The sequence below is a fragment of the Ixodes scapularis genome, unplaced genomic scaffold, assembly GCF_016920785.2.
Source record: "Ixodes scapularis isolate PalLabHiFi unplaced genomic scaffold, ASM1692078v2 PGA_scaffold6__148_contigs__length_123643588, whole genome shotgun sequence".
In the NCBI taxonomy this organism is placed as follows: domain Eukaryota; kingdom Metazoa; phylum Arthropoda; class Arachnida; order Ixodida; family Ixodidae; genus Ixodes; species Ixodes scapularis.
Window position 1 is genome coordinate 113,081,556 of NW_024609881.1, and position 26,631 is coordinate 113,108,186.

The window sequence follows — 26,631 nt, forward strand, 5'->3', positions numbered from 1 at the left end:
GGATCTTGGTGCGGGTCGTGGGGAACAACGCCAACCATATACGAGGACATCCGATGGTCAACGAACAAACCGAAACTTTTAGGCGTTCCACTAAGCGCTATGGACAACCCCAGGTCCATGTGGGACACTGTAAGAACTAACGTTAAGTCAGCTGCTCACATGTGGAATCTAAGGAATCTATTTTTGGGAAAGCCGCTGTCTGTAATATTTTCCTTTTGTCTAAGCTCACATACCTGCTCCAAGTCATGCATTGTTCCAGAGTTACCGTTAATGAATTCAACAGAATTTTTGCGACATTTATTTGGAATTCGTCGTATGAGCCAATGAGGAGATCTAACCTTTTTCGACGAACTGAAGATGGCGGCCTCGGCCTTGGCCATATCTTTGTGAGGCAACTTATCGCGAGATGGAAATTTTTTAGAACCTTACAGCACCCGTTTCTAGAAAGATGCAAAGAGTTTTTCTTGGCGAGGTACATAGGATCCAGAGTAGACGAAAAGCTTTCGGGCGACGCAATCACTTTACGTGGTTTCTATAAAGAAGTTGCCGAAACTATCGATTTCTTGAATGCACGGTTCTCTAGTGCCTATTTAGAGTCATGCTCCAAAAAGAACTTAGTTACATCTCTCATCAACTCTTTGTTTCCCGAACCATTGTATCGCTTAAGTGCGTTTGCGGCTCCTCACAATTGTAAGCAGGATGTCCTGAAACGGGTTAAACGTATGCCAATACCACCTAAGTGCAAGACGTTCTTTTTCCGCTTTCATTCTCGAACGATACCTGTGAAGCAATGGCGCGAATCCCGTGGGTTTGACGTATTTTGGAGCACGGACTGTAGACTGTGCAAGACAACTGAGACATTGACTCATGCCTTTGTACTGTGCGTTGATGCTGTATTTTTCTGGGACGTCTTCAAGCGGACACTGAAAAAGGACTTTGAAGTTGAAGAGTGCATTCTTCGTTACTTGCATTTTGGAAGCCAACTGGATTCAGTTCTTGACACACTCGTCGTGTTAGGTTTATATAGCCTATGGAAAACTCGAAAAGTGGATACGGATGGGGGTGTGGCCAAACCTTCTTGGGTAAACTTCAAAAACATAACCATATTCGTAGGCCAAAGCATGCTCGAAAATTATGAAGGACATGATGAATGGAAAGAAGTTGTACAAAGCCTCAGTCGTTCACCTGACATCATTTAGGTTATATTCAAAACACCTAGCTTATATAATAGCAAAACATTTTTATAAGAAAAGTTAAGTTTTAGTTGAGGCGAACTGGAATCGGTGTCAATGAAAAATAACAAATTTTGAAGTAATGCGCCCTAACATCTTGAGTGTAGAGTGTGTGACATGTGTAACCAGTTCTGTGAACAATTTATGTATAAATTGTAAAATAGTGTAAAAGTGTATATAATCATGTAAATAAACGTTTTGAAAAAAAAAAAAAAAAAAAGAAAAAAGGTGGAGTTGTGTAGTGGTTAGCACACCCGACCGGACATTGGGAGGCCCAGAGTTCAAATCCTGGCTCCGCCAATTTTTGGCTTTCGGCGGGTTCCTGAAAACTTAGATTCTTTAATTCATTGGATTAAGTACGGTTCATTCATCTGCACATAGTCGTTCATATATATATGTATATATATATATATATATATATTTTTTTTTTTTTTGCAAGTGTTAGTCGTTCTTTAAGCTATTAGTTAAAACAAAAGAAGTTAAACCACGTATTTATTGTCAAGTTTTTTTTCTTCCCATCATATTTTTTGTTTAATGTGTCAAAACAGATAATCTAACGTAGAATAGCGCTGATTATCTTTAAAGGCTTATGCTGTTTGGGGTGTTTTCGCTCCGCGGTATAGTCTTTCTTCTAGGATATATATATATATATATATATATATATATATATATATATATATATATATATATATATATATATATATATATATATATATATATATATATGTGTATATATATATATATATATATATATATATATATATATATATATATATATATATATATATATATATATATATATATATATTATTTCTATAATATGTTGGATTCCTGACTATGTCAACAGATTCGTTTAATTATCCGCTAACAGGTATTGAAGGCATTAGAAATGTAAACTGATCTGTGTCACTTTTTCAAAGGAAGCTCTACATAGAGCCTCCTCTGAAAAAGCGACACTGATCCGTTACTAGAACAACTCAGTTGGGAAACTGACAGTTTCCCAATTGAGTTGTTCTAGTGACGCTGGTTTGTGAGCAGACCTTCTCATTGATGACTCTGAACAAAGAACCGCCTTCGATCTGCCATGACGGATTGCGAGATGTGCTAAAGACGGTAACGAGTGCGATGACACCTGCTATCGGAAGCCTGGCCGCACCCAAAATGTACAACACGTCGCACTAGGTGACGCCTGACTAATTTTTGGCCCGACTATTTTTTGAGTTGTGCACCCCTGGTCTAAAAGACAGGACAGGCGTATTTTTTCCGGCACCCCCAATGACTGCGCCCCGCTGGCGTATTCGTGGCGCCATCTCTGAATAAGCTAGGCAAACGTGGCCGTCGTTCGATCTCCCTCCGACTAGAGTCACTAAATAAGCTACATAAGCTACGCTTTCAGAGTACCGCATTAATTTTCTTTGGCATTTCGCCGACAATAGAGTCGCTCTATCCAACAACAACAACAATACTGATTCGCTGCGGCGTCATTGGACAGCGGCAGTCACGTGAGTCGCTATCATCATCATCACGTTTTCTCAACGCCACCATCTTAGGTGCAGCTAGAGCATGGAGAATAGAAGGGTAGGAGAGGGCATGACGTCGGCCGCGTAGCCTCCACAAGCCATGCTCCCTTGACGCCTCGCCTCTTTCTCATTTTCCTCCTTACTCTCCTCACTTACCATGCCAACGTGACCACATCACGTGACCATAGCTAGACTTCGTCTTGCTGTGGGGTACTAGAATACACCACAGTCTAGACTTCGACCTGATAAAACCTACCGGACGGAGCGCGCGCAAGCCTGCAAGGAGTCCTTCTACAATCAACCATCCATCTCACACGTGACATGTCACGCGCACCAATCGCCAGAGAGATCTGCGGTCACGCTGGGCACAAAATCGTTTAAACTTTTTATGACTAGGCTTCACCAATATTGCAACGTGCCCCCTCCTAGTACTTCTAACCTCCTTGAGCTAGAGTCACTAAATAAGCTGCGCTTAGAGTATCGGCACTCCGTTCCCCGACATTGTTGTGGGCGCCGCCATTTTGGCTCGTATGCAGAACAGACGCAACGGCCGATCGTCTTGATTCAAAAGTGCGACTTACTCAGCATTAGATTCGGTGTTAGGAGGGTCATGTAATACTGCTTTGCTCTGTCGCGAACGGTTTAAACATTTGTGGAGGGCGGAAAAGGATTTCCTGTGATTTCAGATAAAGCTTCAGATAACTGGCAACCGTGATTTTAAGCCACAATATGGCCAAGTGTCGTTACTCTGAAGCGTAGCTTATTTAGTGGCACTAGGTGCAGCGGTCCTCTGCCTGTTTCTGTTTACTGTTTACTGCAGGCGCAAGCTGAAGTCCGTCGCTCAGCACGCGCGTTTTTTGTGTTACGTCGAGATTAGGGGTGTCGCGAACTTTTGTCGAACCGGATTTTTAGGTCGAACTTTAGGGGTTCGACTAAGTCGAACCGGTTCGACGAACCTTCGAACTTTTTACCAGATTCGACCGGTTCGACTTTGCGGACAGTGTGGCCAGACCTTGAGAAACGCATGTCTAGGTTTGGAGAATCTATTTTTATGCAAATGGTTATTTTATTTTATGAACAGTTGGAATTTAAAAAAAACACTTCTAATCACTAAAGACATTAATAACTTAATTTTGTTTGTACTGTATTAACTGAAATAACCAACCAGCGGTGCCCTTAATTCATCTATTAGCCATTACCATCCAATCCGAAGCCAACTGGCCAGCCTGTCGCGCATGCGCACACGAGTCGAACCTCAATACAAGGTTCGTCGAAATTTCTACGAAAAGTTCGACAAAGTCGAACCAGGTCGAACTCGAACCTCGGCCGGTTCGCGACACCCCTAGTCGAGATACGAACAACACGACCTCGATTCGCTTCCACCAGGCTTCCACAGCTGCGGCTGCGGCAGCTGGCGCAGGCGACGGCTACAGCTCGGCTTGGCTCGGCAAGAATCACTCGTCCATCTGCGCGTGTACCCAAGATGGCGGCGCCTGATGCGCTTCAGACGCCTAGCAGCTTTATTTCGTGACTCTACCTCCGACCGCTGCAGCTCCACCATTGAAAAACAATCATTTTTAATTATCATTTTAGTTTTATTTGAATTAGAGAAGTTCAATTTTAGTATGTTAAATGAACCAATAAAAGACGTACTTGAGAAACTTAACAGCTTTATACGTCAAGTGTCTTATTTATAAGGGCCGTTATGGTGTGTAATTTTTTGGGCGGAAAGACGCTGTATAAAGCTCAAGTAAAGCGAAGATAAAGAACGTAAATGACAGGTGGGAGATAGAAAAAATCGTAAACTATAATCTGTGTAGAACACAATTTGGTGAGCTCTATAGTTGGGAGAGACCAAATATACTTAAACATAGCTTATTATGTTCCGGCATCTTGCTTCAGGATTCGTTCTTCGGGGCTCTTAAAGGCCGACGACAATACACGAGATTCTGCAAGGCAGAAGATCCTCCTCACAATGGGGGAGGACGAAACAGGCAACGGTGGACATGGCGAGAGGAAGATGCGGGGAAAAAGTGGAAGGCGAGCGCGAACTGGTCGGACGTTCTTAACGGCACTCGCCACGCTACTGTGTTTCTTAAATTGTCAGCGACTATAATTATGCGAACGGTTGAAAGTTTACGACTTGCCTGTTTCACTGTAATCAGCTTGACGCGAGCTCACGGACACGTATAGAACAGGGACGACGTAGCGGCGCTTCCTCTTGAGGCAATGCTGAAATATCACTGGCGCCTGTATGCCGGAAACGCAACACCTGTTTGATCCTGGAGTCCTGCAGACATCGGGTGAAGTGTCATGGCAAACAGGTTTGATACGAAACGTCCCTTCAACTAAAACAACCTCATTTATCTCTTCTTTTTTTTTTTTTTTTTCAATTGTTCGTACGCTGCAATTTTGCCTGGGAGTCGCAATTTTTAACTTAAACGAGGTTACCCCTCGTTCTTCTTTCGAGCCAGTGTACGTAGGATATTAGATACGCCGTAACTCCGGTTTTTATTATCAATATTATTATTGGACGGGAGCTTTGTAAACGTAGAAGTTATATAAGTACCTGCAGGCGTTGAGATATTGTAACTCAAACGGAAATATGTATTTTATTTTTAGAAACAACTCATCGGTTCTGACTTCCAAAATTATTATATAATTTTTTTTTTTAAAAAGATAAAATTTGTTGTGAAGCACGTACCGTGCGTTTGAATCCTGGTAGGTTATTTGTTTTTGTTCCAAACATGACGTCGTGTTTTTTTAGAGACCAGGTCACACTGTTAACGGTCCATAGAAGTGTGATATTACACAGAATTGGTGAACCAGGCGATTTAACAGCAGACTGGATTGAGGGCAAAATTTGAAGGTGAAAACGTGAACGTTTCCATGGTAGGTGGTGCATGCTACTTCCCTATCAACAAGGATATATCCCCTACCATCTTTTGAACCATTTACCCTTGCGCGTATAATGAGGGTTTCTCTAATTATTGTAAGTGTGCGCACAGGACAATGACTAGTGGGAAGAAATACACATCAGTTCAAAGGCGGTATTCGAGTACAAACCACTGGGAATCTGAGACTAATAATACCATGAAATTATGTCGACATTATTGCACGCAAAGTAATGAATACATTGTGAACCATAAAAATGTTACTGAAGGGCCACTCGAGCAATACAAAACTAAATGCGTATAAAACATTTGTAAAATTTTTACTTGAGCATGCCGGTGTTGTTTGGGACCTGCACACAAAATATACTATTAATAAGTTAGAGAGAACAGATATAACAGGAATACGTCTATTTCAAATATGTCTGTCCAGACCGGTTTGCCTTTCTTGGAGAAACATGGATTAGTCGTCTGAAGTTTCTTTTGGATCTGATAAATGGTAACTTTTATTTGGAATATCGAAGCGCTGCTTTAATTTTAATACATCTAGAGGGACAAAAAAAAAACAACAAAAAAACAGCGAAACACTCAGAACAGATTGTTATGAATACCACTTTTTCCCACGTAATATTCACGAGTGCAACTCGCTGCCCGGTAAAATCGTGTCTTCAAGTTTAGAGTAGTCGTTTTTAGACCTATTGAAACGGTTGCCAAAAATGTTATATTTCAGGCTTATTCACTTGAAAACATTGTACCTATTGTTGTTTTTTCGTTTTTACTATGTTCTGTTTCTTTTTTGTCGTATAGAAAATGATAATGACGTGTTTCTCCCCCTATTTGTGCAGTGTTATGTTTATTTTGAGAGAGTGTAGTGTTGTGCACCAATTGTGGGTTCAGTGGTACCCCACCTTTGTATTTGCTTTTTGTTGAGATCTTTCTACGATGTTTTTTCTAACTTAGCTGCCCTTTGGCAGTCGGAAGTATGTATAAATAAATAAATAAATAAATAATACGTGCAAAAGTAGATCACTGTAGAAGTAGAATGGGCAGAAAGTACACATATGTTGACAAAGTTCCAAAGTGAGCCTGTGAAAGAAAATAAAAAAGTTGCAGGGAGCATTTCTTTTTTTTGCAATAGGACGAACGGTTTGCACTGTGCAAAATGGGAGTGTAAATAAAAAATAAAAATAAAAAAAACTTATAGGATAACATTTTTATCACGTTACAGTGTCACGTGTCGTCATGTGGGGTGACAATTTCCCCGCTAAATCTAGCGGGTCACAGCGTACATCGTACAAACACCGTACCTGATTTATTCGTAATCTCGAAGACGGTCGGACATTCAGTCGCGACCATTTTGTACAACGAAGTGCCTCTAGGGACCTCTTCCTTGGCGTCCCTGAACTACCAGTCACGTGTTCTAGAAATCCCTATCTAGGGAGCGCGGTCGGTTCCTCCCAAGCGTTCATCTTTCACGAAAAGAAGTCTATAAACGATGCGAAACGAATAGTGTGGCAAATATCAAACGGTTGTCACCGCTACTCGCGTTCGCTAGCGATTTGTTTTGAAATCCAAGTGTTCCATCACATTTCGCATGCTATTAAAGGCCGACGTACAAACTCGATTTTGTGCAGGGAAGCAAATCCTCTCGGCGCTCCTCTCTCCCAAGCTTCCGGGGAAGTATGCAGGTGGGGGCAGGGTAAAACATGGAGAGGATATAGGAAAGAAGGTGGCGGGCAAAGGTGGAACGTGTGAAGTGTACGTCGGCCTTTAAAGGCCGGCGACCAGTTCGCGTTTTCCACTTTTCCCTCTTTTCCTCCTCTCCCCCTTCTACATTGTACACCGTTGCCTGTTTCCTGCTCCCCCATGGTGAGGAGGTTCTTCTGCCTTGCAGAATCTCGAGCCTGGTCACCAGCCTTTAAGATAACTTAAAGACCGACCTTCAAAAGAATTTACTGCATCCTCCTCGCCACCCTTCCCGTTTCCTCCTCTCCCCCTGGTGTCTGGACGAAGTGGGGACTCCTTTTGCTGTGGCGTCTTAGGGCTGGAAAAGCCGGGAGCTCATCCCGGCTTATCCCACCTCAAAATGCAGCCAGAAAATTAGTCCTCCCACCGTCTGAAAGAGGGGGGAATAGGGAAGTGTGGCGGAAAGGATTTTCCCACCTTGCGAAAAAAAAAAAAACTTTTTGTAGGTCGGGCTTTGAAGATAATCTTGTGCGTCTTGAAAAAATAACGCCGCACTGTTCGGCATTACTGAAACATAATTTATACGGTGCATAGGTATACCCGATGCAATATCTAAAGTGCGTACAGTTGCCATTCCCAAAAAAACGATTTAATTAGAATTTGTTGGTCGTTTTGGAGCAGCGCCCACTCCGGATCGATCTTCGATCTGCCGATTTTCCCGGAGCCGAGCGGAAGCCGATCTCTGGGGCCACGTGACTTCCGGCCTCGCCGAGCATGACGTCGTGCTCAGATAAAGCTTCACACAACTGGCAACAATTATTTTAAGCATCAACGTGTCGCAGGTGCCTCTGCTTTGACGCGTACACCTAGGCTCTATGTTTCACGTTCCTTGCAAATAAAGACGTGAAACAAAACGCAGCGGATTTTATTTTTTTATGTTCTGTAATGCATGACGTGGAGCTTTTAAAATGCGATCGTTTTAATTTGTTTAGAAGACATTATTAAACAGTTCGTATTTAGGCAATAAAGATCTGTATTATTTAAACTAATTTGAGCGGAGAAACTGATTTGGTGCATTGTTCACGTGAAGTCAATTTTACCGCGAAATTTATCGAAGAAACTCAATTTATATATAGGGCACGTGGCCTCATGCCATGTAACGTCAATTTTCCCTCTAAATTTAGTGGAAAAAATGAATTGGCGTATAGTTCACGCGGCGTTATGTCACGTGACATCAATTTTTACACCAAATTTAGCGGAGAAACTAGACTTGAGTATTAGTCACGTGACGCCAGGTCACGTGGCACCGATTTCCCCGCCAAATTTAGCGGGAAAACTGAATTGGTGTAGGGGTCAATTAACGTCAGGTCAGGTGACGACAATTTTTCCGCTACATTCAGTGGGGAAACTGAATTACTCTTTAGGATACGTAACATCAACTTCCCCGCTAAATTTAGCGAGAAACTCACGAACGGACAGAGAAAACGGGTAACTAGGACGATTTTTCCAGCTACCTGATTCGAAGGAATAATCGGAACGCGGATAGCTTCCTGTTTAAGAAATGGTATCTCGTTTCCCAGATTCACTCTAGGTAATTGAAAAAAGTAATATTTTGTTCGCAACCGAAACCGAAACATCGTTTTCCCTAGTTTTTCCTCAGTTTTCTTGCCTTCCAAACGTGACGTCACGGGCGGGCACCGAGGCCCGGGGCCGGCAATCGGGTGGGTATGCTCGCGCCCGCCTTTCTTAGGTCTAACGTCGAGAAAGCTGGGGCATTCGTACTATCTGAAGTTGATAACAATCTCTATTTGCGCAACGTAGGCCTTTGCCTACGTGCTCCACAATGAGAAAATAAATGACGGAAGCAAATGGGACTTTGAGGAAACCGTTTTAGCAACTCGGTACGTTCGAGCCAGCGGCTCGAACGTACCGAGTTGCAAAAACGGAATAATGCACATGGTTGAAAAAAAACCGAGACTGCGGGTAAAAAGACACAACACTAAGAAGTCTCTATGTGCAATGTACACCAGCTCGTTTGCGCCCTTACTTTTTGGCTCACTAGTTGTGTAAATTGACCTAGCAAATCCGTTCTCTTTCTGTAAAAAGCTGGCAGTTGCGCTGGCGAAAAGAGGTCGAAGAGTCACGCAATATTTTTTTTTTACAAATCTATATTATATGCGTATATATAATCACACTCGGATATTGTTCCGCCGGCCAACTTCACGTGAAATGAAAAAAAAAAAAAGTTACGCCCAACGTGGGCGTAACGACCCCGAGATTAAGAGTCTCGTGCTCTACCGACTGAGCTAGCCGGGCGACGAGTTTCTCTATGGCGGACGGCTATCCGGACACGGAGGCCGTTGGTCATCTAACTTCTATAAATACACCCCTACAAATACCCCCTCTACAGATACACCTCCTTTCCACCTCCTCCTCTCCTCCCCTTCCATCCTCTCCCTCTCCCATCTTCATCCTCCTCATTGGGGGGAGGGGGGGTTGCCCCCCCCCCTTCTCGGCGTCATACTCCTCCTCCTCATCCTCCTTCTGAGGGGAAAAAGTATCCTCGCTAATCAAGAACCGGTAAGGCGTCACGTCACTTTACTTATCCGTGCCTCTGTGGCTTCACGCGTGCCTATGACGTAACGCCGGAGTGGTGACGCAACACCTACGACTCGATACGCACGTGCCCCCGTTGGGCGCCGAGCGAGGCGAATTTATTTTCCGTGCATGTACGGTCTAGTGTTACGGAAAGCACACATTGCAGCCAATACATCTGAAAGCCGCCGTGTTTATCTACTCGTGTGGGCAGGCTACTGAAGCCACGCTCACGCTGCGCTCGTTTGCAGTTTGGCAAAGGGGCGTGGCCAATGGCGTCACAGACGTCAAAATAACGGTTCCTGTTATTTAGACGTCTAAGTCGTCAAAATGGTATTAATTGTTATTTTGACGTACACAACCCGACTTATTTCAGGGACTCAAAGCGTAACCGTAACCGAAGCCGAAAGCCGTTTAGGAACGAAATTTTTACAGTATCCGGAACCAGAACGAAACTCGTATTAAAAATAGCGCAAAGAGACGGGACAAAAAGACGAAGAAGCACACAGGACAAGCGCTATTTTTAATATGAATGTCCACTACCAACTTGCCCAGCAGACCAAGCTTTTACAGAACGAAACCGTTATTTGAAATTTGTTAAAACCGTAACCGTAACCATGAATCATTCACCGGTAACTGAAATTAACCGAAAAATCAAAATATTTTTTTTTTTTCTCAAGAATGACCTTGAGGAGAGATCACGAAATGTCGTGTCCATTTCAGAGAGTTACCGTCAGGGAACGGAGCACCTTTTGATACATTTCCGTTCAATCTAATTTTATGATTAAGACTACTTGGTTGAAATCAGTGGTCAACCTTATAATAAAAAGTATATTTCTAAATCTGCCACACTCCTAAACTCCCCACATGTATTAAGCAAGTGTGCCCTTCAGGGTATTAGCTAATAAGTGAGAATTCTGAGATGTCCATGCAACACGGTTCTTTCAAAAGCACCGACGTTCCGAACTGCAGTAGCCAGTATGAAAAGGCGAGATAAATTGACTATCATGCAGAGCTATTCCAAAGGCATCATCTGAATGCGGATGGCCTCCTGATTTCGAAATGCTATGTCGTTCCTCTAGATTCACTCTAGTTAATTAAACAAAGTGATATTTCCTTCGCTGCCAAAACCATGCCTAGGCGCCCGCCGTTCTCGCGTAAAACAGCGAGAAAACAGGGGTGTTCGTGCTATCTGAAGTTAAATAATAATCTCTAGTTCTGCAAAGTATGACCTTGGCCTACGTGCTGAACTATGAGAAAAGGTAAAAGAAACAAAAAAACGCAACTAACTGGGATTTTGCTAAAACCGTTTTTGCAACCCGGTACGTTCAAACCGCAGCTCGCTAGTTTCGTGAAATCGCTAGCAAATCTGTTCTCTTCTTTATTAGAAGATGGCAGTAACGCTGGCGAAGAGAGTTCGAAAAGTCACGCAATATATGTTTTGACAAATTACCTAAGCACCACGGAGAATGTAGCATGCATATGCTCCTTCATGTTTAAGTTATTTAGCAAAATATCTATAGACTATTCCAGAAAAGTGCTTCTGGTCGGTGCCATGTTCAGTGTTCGTGCGTGTGGCGCGCACATTGCTCGCCTTCCAGAGCGGCGAACATGCGCATGCTGGGCTGTGACCTTGTAGACGTACACTGTGATTCTCGCAAACAATGGCATGCATAGAACGAAATGAACTGCACTCGTGTAGGCCAGATGGCAGGTTACTGTTTGTAAAACATTGTGTTACAATTAAAAGAACTCCGCAACCAGCAAGCTAAACGTCACGGTGCAATGAAAGGCGTATAAAATAAACATACACTATTCCTATTCAAATAAAGAATATTTCCTTGAAGATGCAATAGTGCGTGAAGTATAAAAATGCATCATAACATTTTTAATTCAAAATAAGTTAACTAAAATTACCCCCCCCCCCCCCCAAAAAAAAAAGAAGAAAATAATTACTTTTTTTTTTTTATTGTTGGAGTAGAATGCAACACGCTCATCACACACATATCCACGAGTGCACATGGGCAAGAGTGTAATTCGATACAAGATTTTTTAAAATAAGTTTTTTGTTTTGCATGCCTCTCCTCAACGACATTAATATTTTCATAGTTTTAAAACCACCTTCAGCCCTATAAAACATTTCTCCGCAATATAATAAAATAAAGACGTTTTCATTACCTCTTCTGCCAGAGAAAATTGCGTGTCAACCGTTTGACAAACCAGGCAATTGCTCTATCGCATTTTATGGGAGCTCAACACCTGCTCCCTAGAACTCTAACACGAGAGACGAATGGCGGTGTGTCGAAAGTCAAGTATAAATTTAAAAAAAAATTGAACTTTGCTTTGACGTTTCACCTCCCGTGTTTAACAGATCGGCCGCGTGAGTGGAACTCCGAGACTAGTGCGAGCTAGATTCGATGTTCCAAACAAACATAATGTTTATAAAAAAAAAAAAAGAAAACAGAAGGCGCTGAATGTCGGCTATAGTGCTAAAAAGCGCACTATTTTTTCTCGATATTATTAGCGCTCCTCTTTGGACGGATGTCGTAGTGGTCACCACCGGCTTGAGTTTGCGCTTGCCACTCTTGAAGGTGTTCAAGCTGCAGGATACTCAACTGGCAGTACGCGGCTATAAAGTATTCTGAGCATAAATGAGATTGTTTCACGTAACACTATAACTCCGCGACAACTTTTCTTGGCAATGCCGTGGAAGGTACAGGCCCGCGTCCCCTCTCCCATTTTGAGATTGCGCGGGCTCTCCTCCTCTCCCCGGAAATGGGGAGAGGAGGAGAGCCCGCGCACACTCAAATTGGGAGAGGGAACGCGGGCCTGTACCTTCCACTGCATTGCCAAGAAAAGTTGTCGCGGAGTAAAGTTTTCTCGGCAAACACCTCGCGCAAAAAAATTTTGTCGTGTCTGGCATCAACTGCTGTGTACTGCTGCCGGGGAGTGCTTTTTATTTTTCTTCTCCTTCGAAAACAAGGGTAAGAAAAAAAAAAAGATTTTCTCAGCACTGGTCCTACAATCTACCGCGGAGCACAGATTGCTACCCATTGCAGAGGAATTTTCAACCTTGAAGCTGTGAAAGAAATAATCTGGATCGCTGACGCCCGGAAAACCGCTTCGTGGCTGCCCGAGTCGCTCACTGTTGCCAGTAGAGACTCACCTCCTGGAAAACTCGCTGCCGGCGTAACTCAAAAATGCAATACCTTCACGGAAAATATTTATCATTTTGGCTATTAGTTTAGAAAGTATTATTGATGCGGTCTGCTAATTTCCAGCCAAATCAAAGTTTTCAACAAAAAAATGAAAGCCGCTTACAACTCCCTGTAACGCCGAATTAGAGCGCAGCTCTTGAGGAGGAGGAGGGAAGGGCATGGGGGGGGGGGTAAACTAACCAGGGGGGGGTCACGTGACCTTGGGGGTCACGTGACCCCCAATGCCGATGATGTCATCACTGACGTCACTGATGACGTCATCCGTGACGATGACGATGCGGGTACCGATGACGTCATTAGTGACGTCACTGATGGCTTCACCAGTGATGATGACGATGACGATGCGAATGTCGGTGACGTCATCAGTGACGTCGCTGATGACGTCATCAGTGATGATGACGATGACGATGCGGATGCCGGTGACGACATCAGTGACGTCACTGATGACGTCATCAGTGATGATGACGATGACGATGCGGATGCCGGTGACGTCGTCAGTGATGATGACGATGACGATGTGGATGCCGGTGACGTCATCAGTGATGATGACGATGACAATGTGGATGCCGGTGACGTCATCAGTGATGATGACGATGACGATGTGGATGCCGGTGACATCAGTGATGATGACGATGACGATGGGGATGCCGGTGACGTCATCAGTGATGATGACGATGACGATGCGGATGCCGGTGACGTCATCAGTGATGATGACGATGACGATGTGGATGCCGGTGACGTCATCAGTGATGATGACGATGACGATGTGGATGCCGGTGACGTCATCAGTGATGATGACGATGGCGATGGGGATGCCGGTGACGTCATCAGTGATGATGACGATGACGATGTGGATGCCGGTGACGTCATCAGTAATGATGACGATGACGATGCGGATGCCGGTGACGTCATCAGTGATGATGACGATGACGATGTGGATGCCGGTGACGTCATCAGTGATGATGACGATGACGATGTGGATGCTGGTGACGTCATCAGTGATGATGACGATGTGGATGCCGGTGACGTCATCAGTGACGATGACGTCATCGGGGGGTCACGCGACATCGGCGGGGGTCACGTGACCTCGGGGGGTCACGTGACCTCGGGGGGTCACGTGACCTCGAGGAGGGGGTCACGTGACCTTGAGGAGGGGGTCACGTGACCTCAGGGGAGTCACGTGACCTCGGGGGGGGGTCACGTGACCCCCCACGAGGTCACGTGACCCCGGTGGGGGGGCTCGCGCGGTGCATTATGGGACATTTCCCATGATGCACCGCGCGGTTACGCCGACGGCGACGGCGACGGCGACGCCGCTCAAGCCGGAAACGGGCCCCTAAGAGCTGCGCTCTAAAAAAAAAAATGACCGCATCTCCACGTGGTGAATGATGTTAATTGGGGCCAAGCTCTGGTGGTGCTTGTCTGCGTAGACGGTGAGCCGCAGCATGCCGAGCCTTTCGTTCGTTTTCATCCATGTCAGAAAGAGAATGTGTGGTATGGAAGGTGGTTATATACGCATTTGAGCAGTTGACCGCAGCGCTTTCTCGTCTATAAACGTTGAGCCAATGCATGCAAAGTTTAAAGCGATTATATACGCATTTGACCGCAGCGCCCTCTCCTGTATAGACGTTGAGTGTCTACATGCAACGTTTCATCCATGACATCCCCAGCTCTTGAGTTACTACCACATCTCAGAGCCCCCTACTCGTCCCGCAATCGTGACCAAGTGGTTAAGGCGATGGACTTGAAATCCATCTAGTATTAAACTCTTAATTTATAATGCATTGTTCAATTCTCGTATATCCTACTGTAACCTGGTGTGGGCAACCACGACCAGTACAAACCTTAATAAACTTTTTTTATTGCAGGAGAGAGCAATTCGAGTCGTAGCCAATGCGTCGTATTACGCACACACCGATCCACTTTTCTGTAAGCATAAAGTAATAAAAATACAAGAATATTACAAATATAAGCTTGCGACAGTATACGCGGCATCCCTTAAGTATTTTAACCACCCATTACTGCGGTTTTCTGGACTAAGTGTTAAAAATACGGTATACGGAGTGCGTAGCGCCGGGTCCCTGAGAGTACCTCGTCCTAGAACAAATTATGGGCTTCAAATGTTACAGCACACATTGCCAACATTACTGAACTTTTTAAGAGACCACCATGTCTGTCTTGATGCACTAAATAAGAAAACAATACGCACAATATTCACTTCTAACTTTTAAACCTTTTTCTCCTGCATGTTTTGTTTTTTCGCCTTTAAAATGTTTCTGTTAACGTTTCCTGTCTGCCGATCTGCCGATAGGGGGCAGGGGCTTTGTCAAGCTGCACATTTTGCAGCTTTTTTCCCTGTCTCCATCACCCATATGTACAAATGGGAGTAAATAAATGAATTGAAATTGAAATTGAAATTGGGGTCTCCCCGCACAGGTTCGAATCCTGTCAACTGCGAAAACATTTTTTTTTTTCAGTTTTTTTTTTTTTTTTTTGTTTTACACGAGCACGTGAGCACGTGGGCTCACGAGCACGATCACGAGCACCAGCAAGATCGATGTGAGCACGGGCGCCGGACGGACAAGGCTAGACCGTAAGAAGCTTCGCCCTTAAAAATCGGCGGAGTTCCCCTTTAGAGGGAAACAGCGGTCAATATTTTCGGATTTGGAATTACAACTGTTTTCAGCTCAGGCAGTGTCCCCGAATTACAGGATATCATTTTTTCCCCCGATATTGTGAAGGCTACAAGTTTGGTTTCGAGCGTCAATGGCAAAACCGAAACTATCTGCTAGAGGGATGGCAACACTGATCATCGGCCATACGGCCGCGACGTTACGTCACCGTGGTGCTGCGGTACACGGGGTACACGTCGCCCAGTGTTCCTTGACTAAAAGCTAACCCGCTTGCCACCCGCTAAAGAGCAGCTGGTCGCAGCTTTAAAATTGGTTTTAGTTGAGTACGCGGCTTCCCTTTGACGTAATATTTCGGCTGTGATCATATTTCGTGCAACCAAAGTGATAACCAGTCATTTATTTTGGTTTTGCTCTCGTCCGGAGTTGGTTTAAAAAAAAAAAAAAGTGTTAGGCTTTAAGCAGAAAAGATAAAACGAAAAAGAGGCAGGGGACTTTTTTTTCAAGGTGTGTGTTTTCTATATATATCGTTTGTTACGCGTGTTCATACCTCCTTCAGGTGTATTATCGAACTGTACTATTGTTAAGCTACCCTTGTGTTTTGCGGTAGTGCGGAAACATTCCACTGCCCTCATCGTATCCTCCGGTTTGTCGCTGGATTGCGTCAATATGATGAAGTAACACCTACTAAGCATGTGACTAACATGTGTACGTCCGCAACGATTGTCCATCTTACTGTGACGGCCGTGATACATGAGGTTTCGCAGTAGATCCTCGAGTTTGTTTCCTGTAGTGTCGCCGTGGCTGGAAAATCCCTCCGCTAAATTAAGTGGGGAAATTTCTCCACTAATTTTATCGGAAAGATTCCTCCGCTAAATTTTGAGGGAAGACTTCGCCAGTAAACATCACGGTGCCACATGACTTCCCCGCTGAACTGAATGAAAATATCTGTTTGGATTACATTTGGCATGAAATCGTCTCCGTATAATTCGGCTGGAAAAATTTCTCCTCTAAATTTAGTGGGACAACTTTTCCGCTTGATTTAGCCTGCCAGTTCTCATTGGTTCCATTGAGCTGTACGGTGACCCCGATTAAGCTCCCAAAACGTCACTTTTGTGCCCACTGTACTTCGTATTTGCCCCCCCTTCCCCTTCCCTTTTCCCCCCTTTCCCCAATTTCATAAAGAGAAGCTTCTTCCTCATAATTCCCAATGACTGTTGGCTCGAGTTTCTTGAAAAAGAAGTCTCAAGCCAAGTCTCCAACAGGGGGCAGTACTCTTCTCAAAAAGCAAAAACTTTTTTGTTGTTCTTGTTGTTGCATATTCTAGATTTACACTTAAGGCTCATTCACACTGCCCCATTAGCTTACGTTAAGTTACGTTACGTTTAAGTGACCGAAATATTCGTGTCTCGAATGTCGCGTGTCATGCTTTTTCCTTCAAATGGTAGCCTCGCTTAATATGAAGTACAGAGGCCCCGGTGACTTCAACATAATATTTAGTAACGCACTGAAGTCGATTCTGAGATCGTCCTTTTGTGGTGACAACTCAATCTAGACGCTTTAAGCACCCCAAAACCCGAAACCACAACCGTGTGTAGCTTATTTCCTCGTTAAAAGCGTGGGAAAAGATCGCGACACGCCCTTTTTGGGAAGAATTTCCTTGCGAGTGAAGTGGTCGACGAAGGGCGCTTGTCGGCGAGTTGCAAGCGATGGCTTCGCCCGCGGTGAAAAAGAGGAGTCTCAACCGAATGCGTACCTAGCAGACTATCTTCGAAACGAGTTATGATAAAATCATGCGGTATCTGCAAGTATTGTAGGGCTTTCATTGGTCCAGACAATGTAGTCCGCGAGAAAAAATAGTCCACATGTATTTCTATAGAACTTTGTATATGTGGCCTAGTCGTTCCAGCCACCGAGGCGGCTGCTTTCGTACGAATTTTGAGTGACGGGTTAATCTTCTGTAATCTTGTAAAGGGACAATAGCGACTTCTGCGACACACAAAAGGCATTCTAGGGAAGAGGGGAGTTCCTTCTTCCCCTCTCCTTTCGTCGTGGCCGGAGGCGAGACAACCTCCGTCACTAGCTGTCAAGGTTCCTAGACGAGCATTACAAAGGAGGCGTTAGCGACATCCACCAGGTGCTCTTTGCTAATTCGTTTTAAAACTCCTTTTCGAGACTTTTTTTTAACAAGGTATTGGTATCTTCGATTTGATACTCCTCCTTTGAACACATACAGACCAAAAAATGAGCGCCGAAATTTCGTTGTAGTATTCCTTTAAGCGACGAACAACTGACGAACGCCGCCCGACGGCAAGCTCGCTTCGCGCGCGACGTAGCAGCCACTGTGTTGATTCCACGCGCTGGGCAAAAGCCGCCGGGCAAAATTCGTCGGTTATTCGCAGCATATTCGTCCCATGAAGTGCAGCCTTTAAAGAATAAAGGCTCGATCACACTGACCCATTTTCTTACGTTAAAGGGGTCATGAAACAAATGTTGGGCTGGGATAAATTATGTTAAATTAGGACTTTACTAATCGCATACCGTTTACTGAGCGGAAAGAAAGAGGGTAGAAAGTCAAAAGCCAGCTTTTCGGTGCGAACATATGAAAATATAAAGGATTATTTCGTACCTCCTTCCCTTCGAAAGCTCTCCGCCTTTTTACTATGATACATCCGCGGTACCCAAAGCACGTCAGCGGTGCCAACCTGACGTCAGCCGAGCCCAGCTCACGCATTGGAGACGACAACCGCGTCACTCGGACGTATGCACTCGTCAACAATCAATCCGTCGACGAATATTCGGATTCGCGTTCGTGGCCAATGAGTGCCCTAACGGAACTTATCGTCACTGGGAAATGACAAGTTCTATGGTGTGCTTAAAAAGTACTGTGGAAGCTTGGATACATCACACCTAAAGTTCCTGTATAGGCTCCCTACGGGAGCCAGAGTTGCGCGTTCATCTCAGTAGAGCCGTCTTTCCTGCACGGCATGTTGATCCCGCTCGTCACGTAACTGAACTCGGCGAATAGCAGAGCCGTGCGTTCGAGGCGCGCGGCGCGCTCAAAAGCAAGGGAACGTAAAGCGCGATCCAAACCAACGCTTCTTTTTGCGCCTGTAGGTCGTGCGGCTGCGGATGTGACGTATTTTCGTGACGTCGCGCCGCTTCTTCGCTCCTTCCGGGCGCGCATAAAAAAGTTGGTTGATTTCAACTTCTTCTCAACGCGCACAAAAACGCGCGGTGACGTAGTAGGGCGCTCCTGTGTCCCGGCCAATCGGTGGAGGGCAAGCTAGTTCCGGCTCCGCGTTTCTCGCCGTCTGGCTGCCCTCTCCTCCCCCCCCCCTTCTATTCTCTTCCAACATGACAACGCGATCTCTCTCTCTCTCTCTTTCTCTCGCCGTCTGGCCGGCCAGTCAGTGTTGCCAATTTAGCGATTTTGTCGCTAGATTTAGCGATTTTGTATACATTTAGCGACGGATTTTTTTTAATTTAGCGGCTAGCGATTTTTTTAGCGACTTTGGTGTTTAACCGTAATCTTGTTATTTTGAACAATTTTAGAGATGCTCGCGGGCTAAACCTTTTTGCTTCTCTAGCCGAGTTTGCTTTGGGTATATGCTCAATTTAGTGGCGCACTTTTAAAAAAATGTCAACACTGTTAACACTGAAGACCATCTCTCCCGCGCCCACATACCCACGTACTCTCCGCCAAACGTCATCCTGACCTCAAAGCTGGCCTCAAAAGGCACGCAAAAACGTGTTTTGACTAACGAACTCCCAGAAGAAGTTGTTCGGCGAATTGGCACAGCTGAAGCCTACAAAGCTGGCAACGAACCGTCGACACCGGCAGATTTAGGTGACTTGAGTACAGTCACCATCGAGGAAGAACTCTTCTTTTTCTGGATTGTTCCGTTGAACTGTTCTTGAAGGCAAAGCAGTCATTATTTCCATGGTAAAATTAACAAGTACCCATTTCTTATTCATACTTTCGTACTTACCGCCTAGTCGTTTCCCCAAAAAACATTACAAATAAAAAAGTCCTAGTTGTTTTTCAGTGCAAATTTAACCTCTCAAAATACTTGCGATATGATTATTTGAGGTTCACTTACTTTAAACGGGTTTAATAAGCTTTTGGAATTCAGCGAATAGTTTAGCGACTTCCCGGCGAATCTAGCGACTGTTTAGCGACTTCCCCGTCTCAATTTAGCGGCGCGCGCAAAAAAAAGATGGCAACACTGCGGCCAGTCTGTCGCACTTGCACTTTGCTTGTGCGCTCGTGCCGGCGTGCGCGCGTGCGCGCTCGCCCGAAGTTTCGCGTTTCGCCCGTCCAAACCAAAGCGCACGGTTCTGACTCAGAAAGCGCGCCCGGAAACAGCAAAATTGCCACGAAATGCGTCACATCCGCAGCCGCACGACCTACAGGCGCAAAAAGAAGCGTTGGTTTGGATCGCGCTTAAAGGGGCGATGCAACGATTTTTGTATTTTGCGCAAATACCGCTTAGAACGGATCCCTGACGTTCATGACCTGTGAAATACCCGTTTGTTTTTCACCACACGCAATCGAAGTCACAGAAAAAAATAAAGAAAAACGAGCAGAGGTCATCCCCTCAACTCGCAGCCAGAACAAGCGGCCACGTGATCTGGAGCCGATTATATGCCGCCAGTGTTGATCATAGCCACGCGCTGGGGTTGGCAAAGCACAGGACACGCGCTGAGTTCCAGACATTGTTATGACTCGGCTGTTGTCGTCGTTGCAGCGATTGGACACGGGTCACAACCCGAATGCTTCTCGAGCTAGCAATTGTCACGAGCCCAAGTCGAGTGCCCACGCAATGCTCGGGTCCAATCTATGAACCGCATTCAAATATCGTCACTTGGGTGTACTGGGATCCCCGAGTTACGTCATCAAATTTTGCAAAGGAGAGATTGAATGAAAATGACCTCTTTTGTCCTTGAAATTACACCGCAACAAAGGAGTTTCTTGGCCAATGGCGTTGCGCGTGAGTATCCTTGAGTCCCAGCTGTGCCAGTAAGCTCGTGTAGAGAGAAAAACATTCCAATTGAATATCGTTGCACAGCTCCTTTAAGGCTTTTAGGGGAACGTACGCTGGGGCGCGTGCAACGTCTGCTTTCCTGTACGGCACTTGATCCAACTCCTCACGTGATCGGATCTCGGTGAATAGCGGCGCGGCGGCACGTGGAAAACAGACGAGCAACTCTGGCTCCCCTAGGGAGCCTATACAGGAGCTCTAATCGCACCGGTACCCAAGTATGTCACGACGACGTGATTTTCTCAATTCGCCTTTGAGTTGAGGATTAAAGCTAAGGAGGAAGAAGTAGAGAAATCGTTTCATGGCCCCCTTAGTTATGCCATGTATAAGTCACCAAAACATTAGTGTCTCGAATGTCGCGTGTCATGCTTTCTCCTTGAACTGGTAGCCTCGCTTAAGATGAAGCACAGAGGTCCCGGTGACTTCAGCGGAATGTTTCGTAACGTAAATTAACGTAAGAAAATGGGGCAGTGTGAATGATCTTGGTTGCCGAGACACGAGCGAGCTTCTTGCTTGCACGTGACGTCAATGAGCCATGTCGGTTGTCATTTCGGCTTGGTCTTACCGAGGAAAATAATACCAGCGATGCGAAATGTATGCCGCGGAAGGTACACGCTCACTCGCAAGGTCACCAGAATGGTAGCTGACGTTGCGTAAATGCAAGACATGTATAGGAGTTGCTGTGGCCAGTCCTTCACGATTAACTAAATGTTCGAAAGGATTCGACCGCGCCTCGTAAAACACACTTCCGAAGTCACTGTCTAAGTTTTGCGTCACCTGAGGTCCATATCACACTTTCCCCAAATATCTCTTCCAGAGCAAATAATAATAATGCTAATAATAATAAAGATTTGCAGTTTACGGTTACGGTCACTAAAGAGGTAGTGCAAACATGGTTCGATTGAACCATCTTCGATTCAAATGATCAGATAGAGACAGTTAGCTGAGGGTTCGATCAGTTTAAAATGAAAACAACACATCCCGAATAGATATGGTCGCCGTTCCGTGTCGTAGCTTTACAAAAAAAAAACAAAAAAAAAAAAAACACCGGTTTGTTTAGCAGTTCTCCGTGGCTTGTTTGCTTCCGGCCTTCTTCTACTTCTACAGGTTCATAAGATCATGGGTAAAATATAAAGGCAGCCCTACCGAATAAAACAGTATAATGTTGAATTAACAGCGCAAATACGACGAGGAAGTATTGACAAAGGAGACAGGATAGAGCGCCGTCTCTTTGTCTGTGCTCCCTCGTCGTATTTGCGCTGTTAATTCAACATAATGATCAACCAACTAGCCCACCAGATGATCGTAAAACAGTATAACTTTTCAGAACTAGAAATCTAACTGGAATTGTTTCTGGAAACCCGAAATCCGTTTGCAGACAAAGCAGTAATTTCCGAAAACCTGAAATCCAGACAGAATTCAGGAAGAATTCCAGTTCCATAATTTAGATAGCGAAAAGTTGTACTGATTTTTTTTTTTTTACTAGGGAGGTAATCTTTTAATGGTCACAATTACTAAATAAGAACGAAACGAATAAACATTTGAATAAATTCAACTTGCAGAGTTTGGTCTCGATCAGTTAGAGCTGGAGGAAAGGTCACCCAAACGAATTTTGCAACGGCCGTGAGACGACGCTCCGCAAAAACATCCGTTGCGTGCTTTGGTTCTTTGGCTCTATGCTCATCATTAATACCTAATGGAAACAATTAATCCGAAAAAAAAAGACGAACGGTCGATTAAATAAATAAATAAAGCAGCCCCGTGTTAATCCACAGTACAGGCACTGCGACAGTTCCGACACTTCACGGCGAAGTCGTTCACTCAATATGCCGAGGAAACGAGGGAGGAAAGGGAACGAACGGGCGGCGACGTCGGCGGCGCGTCTTTCGGACTCTCACAGCCAGCGCAGCCTCCTATATACTGACAAAGCCAGGCAGATCGCCACGAGAAGCGGCCGCCGAAATGGAAAAGGTGGAGCGGCAGACAACGGATGAGGGGAGAGCCACGTGGCTGGCGCCCCGCTGCGGCGAGACGCCGAAACACACTTCTCCCGAGCGAACGAGTGTGTTTCGGGTCCTCGCCGCTGCAAACGCTGTGCGCTGACGCCCAGGCTCCCCAAGAAATGGCTCTTTGATGCTCTGTGCTACCATATCCTCGCGCTCCAAATCTCCGTCGTCGAACTGCCAGGCTTAGTGCGTACAGAGGAGGCTATGGCCGTACTCTCGTCGAGTTTTAGCGCGTCGGCCGCTTGTGACTGCTCAGGGATTCACTAACGATGACGTGATGCGCGGGTATGGTGTAGCGCGGGCCCTTCTGCTAGGTGATATTGGATAGATGGACACAGCTCAGCCCTTTTAACCGGGCGGCGCCTTGCGCCACCTATAGCCGAAGCTTTTAATTTCAACAATTAACTCCGGTTAAATTTGGAATTACTTAATAGCATCTTCGATCAACTCGCACCGGAATCGCCCTGAAACCAGCACAGTGCACAGCGCTCCTCGGTCGTGCAGCGCGATGTCGGTGCAACATCGAGGACAAACTGCGCCGCGCCGGTGCACCGCGGCGAGCTCCACCTTGCGTCACTTCGCGTTTTGTTCGTTTTTTCTTGCGTAGGTCAGCGCACGATGCCCGTCTGCTGTCAATTTCTTTTATTTCTTTACTCGCGGATTTGACGGTCCCACAGAAATAAACATCGTGGACGTGATTGTCGATGGGTTCACGAAGCGGGTGACAATTCCACATGTATATGTTGGCCATCATTATTGGTTCAAGAAAACGAAACGCCAGATGATACGGATAATACCGTACCTCGCTGTCATCGAAACGCCTCGCGCCGCTTTCCACGAAGTTCGTGCTTTTCGGGCGCTCCTTGCCACCGCAGCAATCGCCAGTAATCGCGGCGATGGTGAGAAGCTCGTCGTCTCGCCGTCAGAAGACCCGAGGAAATCATCTAGTGCAACTGCAAGGCGTGTTCGTTTTTGCAAGATCGCCATCTCGATAGTCTGCGCGTCTGCTACTCCCGCCATCTTCTCGATTCCCGCTCCCGGCCGCAATGCCTGATGGGACTGCACCCCGGCGCACCGCCGATTTTCTTGGTGCACGTTGGGGCAACGAAAAGCCGCACCGGGAGGGTGCGCTTCGTTGATCGAGGACGTCCGGTGCGCACCGGTGCACTTGATCGAAGATGAAGGGGCGCACCTCAGTGCCCCGGTGCGCACCGGTGCGGATGATCGAGGATGCTATAAGAAACGACGTAGAATTTTTTATCGGAACTTCACAACAACTGCGGCCACCTAGCGGACACTATACGCTCGAGACTCATACTCACGTTTGTTCTACAATACCCGTATAATAAAGCGGATTGCCAACGCCGTGGCGTACACGAGTGGTTAACGCTCACGCTTCGGCGGACTCAGGTTCGATTCCTGAGAGTGGCAGGCCGCCAGGCGTTAATTTTTCTAGCAGTTGGCAGGTTTGTGACAGGTGCCCTGCGCCCGCCACAACGTCCGGAACAACTACCCGTACTGAACTACCAGCAGCAAACGTCACCACCTGTAATAAAAAATTAAAAAAAAAACATAGCAGCAAAAAAAAAAAAAATGGCCCAACATGGTTTAATATTAGACGGAGCTGGGTCACGCGTTATCAATGTTCAGTTTGCAGCTGCTGCGTGTTGAAGCTTCGCCAAATCATCTCTTGCCATGCTGCTTTTGCTCGCTTTTTGTTGCCTTCTCCTGGCCCTGTTCTGGTTCTACAGGTCTGTAATGTCATTGTTATTCATGTTATCTATTCAGAGATAAGGACTGGTTTTTCATAAAACAAATCTATTATATTCTGGTTTGTACTAAGCTATAACATTTCCTATGTTTAGAAACCATGTCAGTGTCATAAAACGCAAAATATGCGTAATTACGTTTTTTTTTTATATAACGAATCACTCTTTCAGGCCTCCATATACCGTTAACATCTGGTGTAGATAGCACGGAAGCAGTAGACTCCGGTAGAAATAATTCTGTACGACATCTGCTGGAGTGCCTTTGACAATGAGCTGGCATCACCTCTTAAGAAATTTTCAGTGTTATAGTAATGCTCTTCACGAAGTTGCTTTCGACGTATACAGTTGCGAAAAGAGAACAATATTGTCGTAACATGAGCATGTGAAACATGAAGCTCATTGACATAACCCATACTTTATGTTTAGGTCGCAACATTTTTTGTTACCTCATCCTTACATTTTTATTTTTGCCTCATCGACATGACTGGGGCACCGAGCGCCGTGTAGAGGAGGAGATTAGGAGAAGCACACAAATGTTCTGAGTGTAGTGCGAAACTAAAGTGCGATCACTTTCCAGGTCCAGACAGAGGCGATTTTCAGACTTCGAGCGCCTTGGCATTCCCGGACCAAGGCCTAGTTTCCTGTTCGGAAACTTAGCCGAACTTATGGAAAAGGTAAAATGTTCATAATCTTGTTCCTTTCTTTTTAGTTCGGAGATGAAGTATAGTACTGTTATTGTGGTACTATCGGGGAAAAATTGAAATGCGAACAGAGGAGCGCGTGGCTCGCGGTACAGGCTGCGCCGCCTGGAAGTGAACCTAGGGGCGAGGGTGCGTGGCCTACTTCGATGTGTTCACGCCCTCGATTGGCGCTCCCCCAGCTTCGGCAGTGCGCCTCTCAGTGCGCTGTAAGCTGTCACCGCTATCTTTGCCTGCTCGGCGAGTGCGGCGAGCTTCTTTGCACCGCACGCGCTGAGCCAGCAAAGATAGCAGTGATAGCTTTCAGCGCACTGAGAGGCGCACTGCCGAAGCTGGGGGAGCGCCAATCGAGGGCGTGAACACATCGAAGTAGGCCACGCACCCTCGCCCCTAGGTTCACTTCCAGGCGGCGCAGCCTGTACCGCGAGCCACGCGCTCCTCTGTTCGCATTTCAATTTTTCCCCGATAGTACATTCTGCCAGCCTAAACGATAAATATAAGTCCGCCCTTCTACATTTTAGAACGTCGCTTCTAATTTTATTTTCCTCTCGCTCTCTTTCTTCGTGTAACATCTTCGACAGCTTAAACCTTCTCTCAAGAATGGCTTTGCTGATAGGAATGTGAACAAGAATTAAAACAGGTCCTCAAGACTTGGGGAAACCCAGTGTCGCTGCACATCGTGGTTTGGTGCTATTTTATTCCTTTTCTGTTGGGTTACAAATCGCCTTTATCAAGAGAAAACGACACCACAGGCGCGCTTTGTCGGCTCAGTTTTGTTTTTGTGCCGCCTACAAGGCTGACATTTCTCGCCCTCTAGTGCCCACTAGAATATGTTTATTCAAAATTGCGCGTCACGGCTAGGTTATAAAGAGGTCGAGCTTCTATTGTCCAGATGCCCCCCAAAATCCATATCTTAAATGCAAAGTTCATTCAAATGATTGAGTCAATTAGTCACCTAATTAACCAATTTCACCTGTTTGCTAGTGGCCCCCATAGCCTCCAACTTAACCCGAGGACTAAAACATACGTCATCAAAAATTTCCTATAAAAAAAAAAAATATGGGCCGAAGTTGCTGCTGCCGCCACGCTGATTCTCGAAGAAATGCGTGAGCATTTTGCGCAGCGGTTATATATAACAAAGCATGGTCAAAGCAGCCACTCAGCACTTTTTCGCGGGGTGAAAATTCCCGATACCCCTCTTTTCGTTAGGCTCAGGCAGATCAGGTCACTTAGCGTGTGCGTAAAGGACGTGCGCGCGATGCGCAGAAAACTGCAGAGCCGTTTCATCGTTGTGCGTATACATGTCGTGCATACGGGGGCGACGACTGCGCATCAAGAACG

General features: G+C 45.6%; 1 protein-coding gene across 2 annotated transcripts in view; it reads right to left on the bottom strand.

Moving 5' to 3' along the window:
* The window catches only part of LOC115312056 (adenosine deaminase), a 40,097-nt gene extending 15,844 nt beyond the window's left edge, over nt 1-24,253 (bottom strand). Inside the window, exons 1-2 of one of the 2 annotated variants that reach the window (XM_040216928.1) lie at nt 24,218-24,253; nt 4,900-5,042 (exon numbers count right to left, since the gene is read on the bottom strand). The gene's annotated coding sequence lies outside the window, so the exon portion shown is untranslated. Of the gene's footprint in view, nt 1-4,899; nt 5,145-24,217 lie in introns of those variants that run through there. The other variant, XM_029970948.2, reaches the window with a different exon arrangement.
* Nucleotides 24,254-26,631: the final 2,378 nt, after the last annotated feature.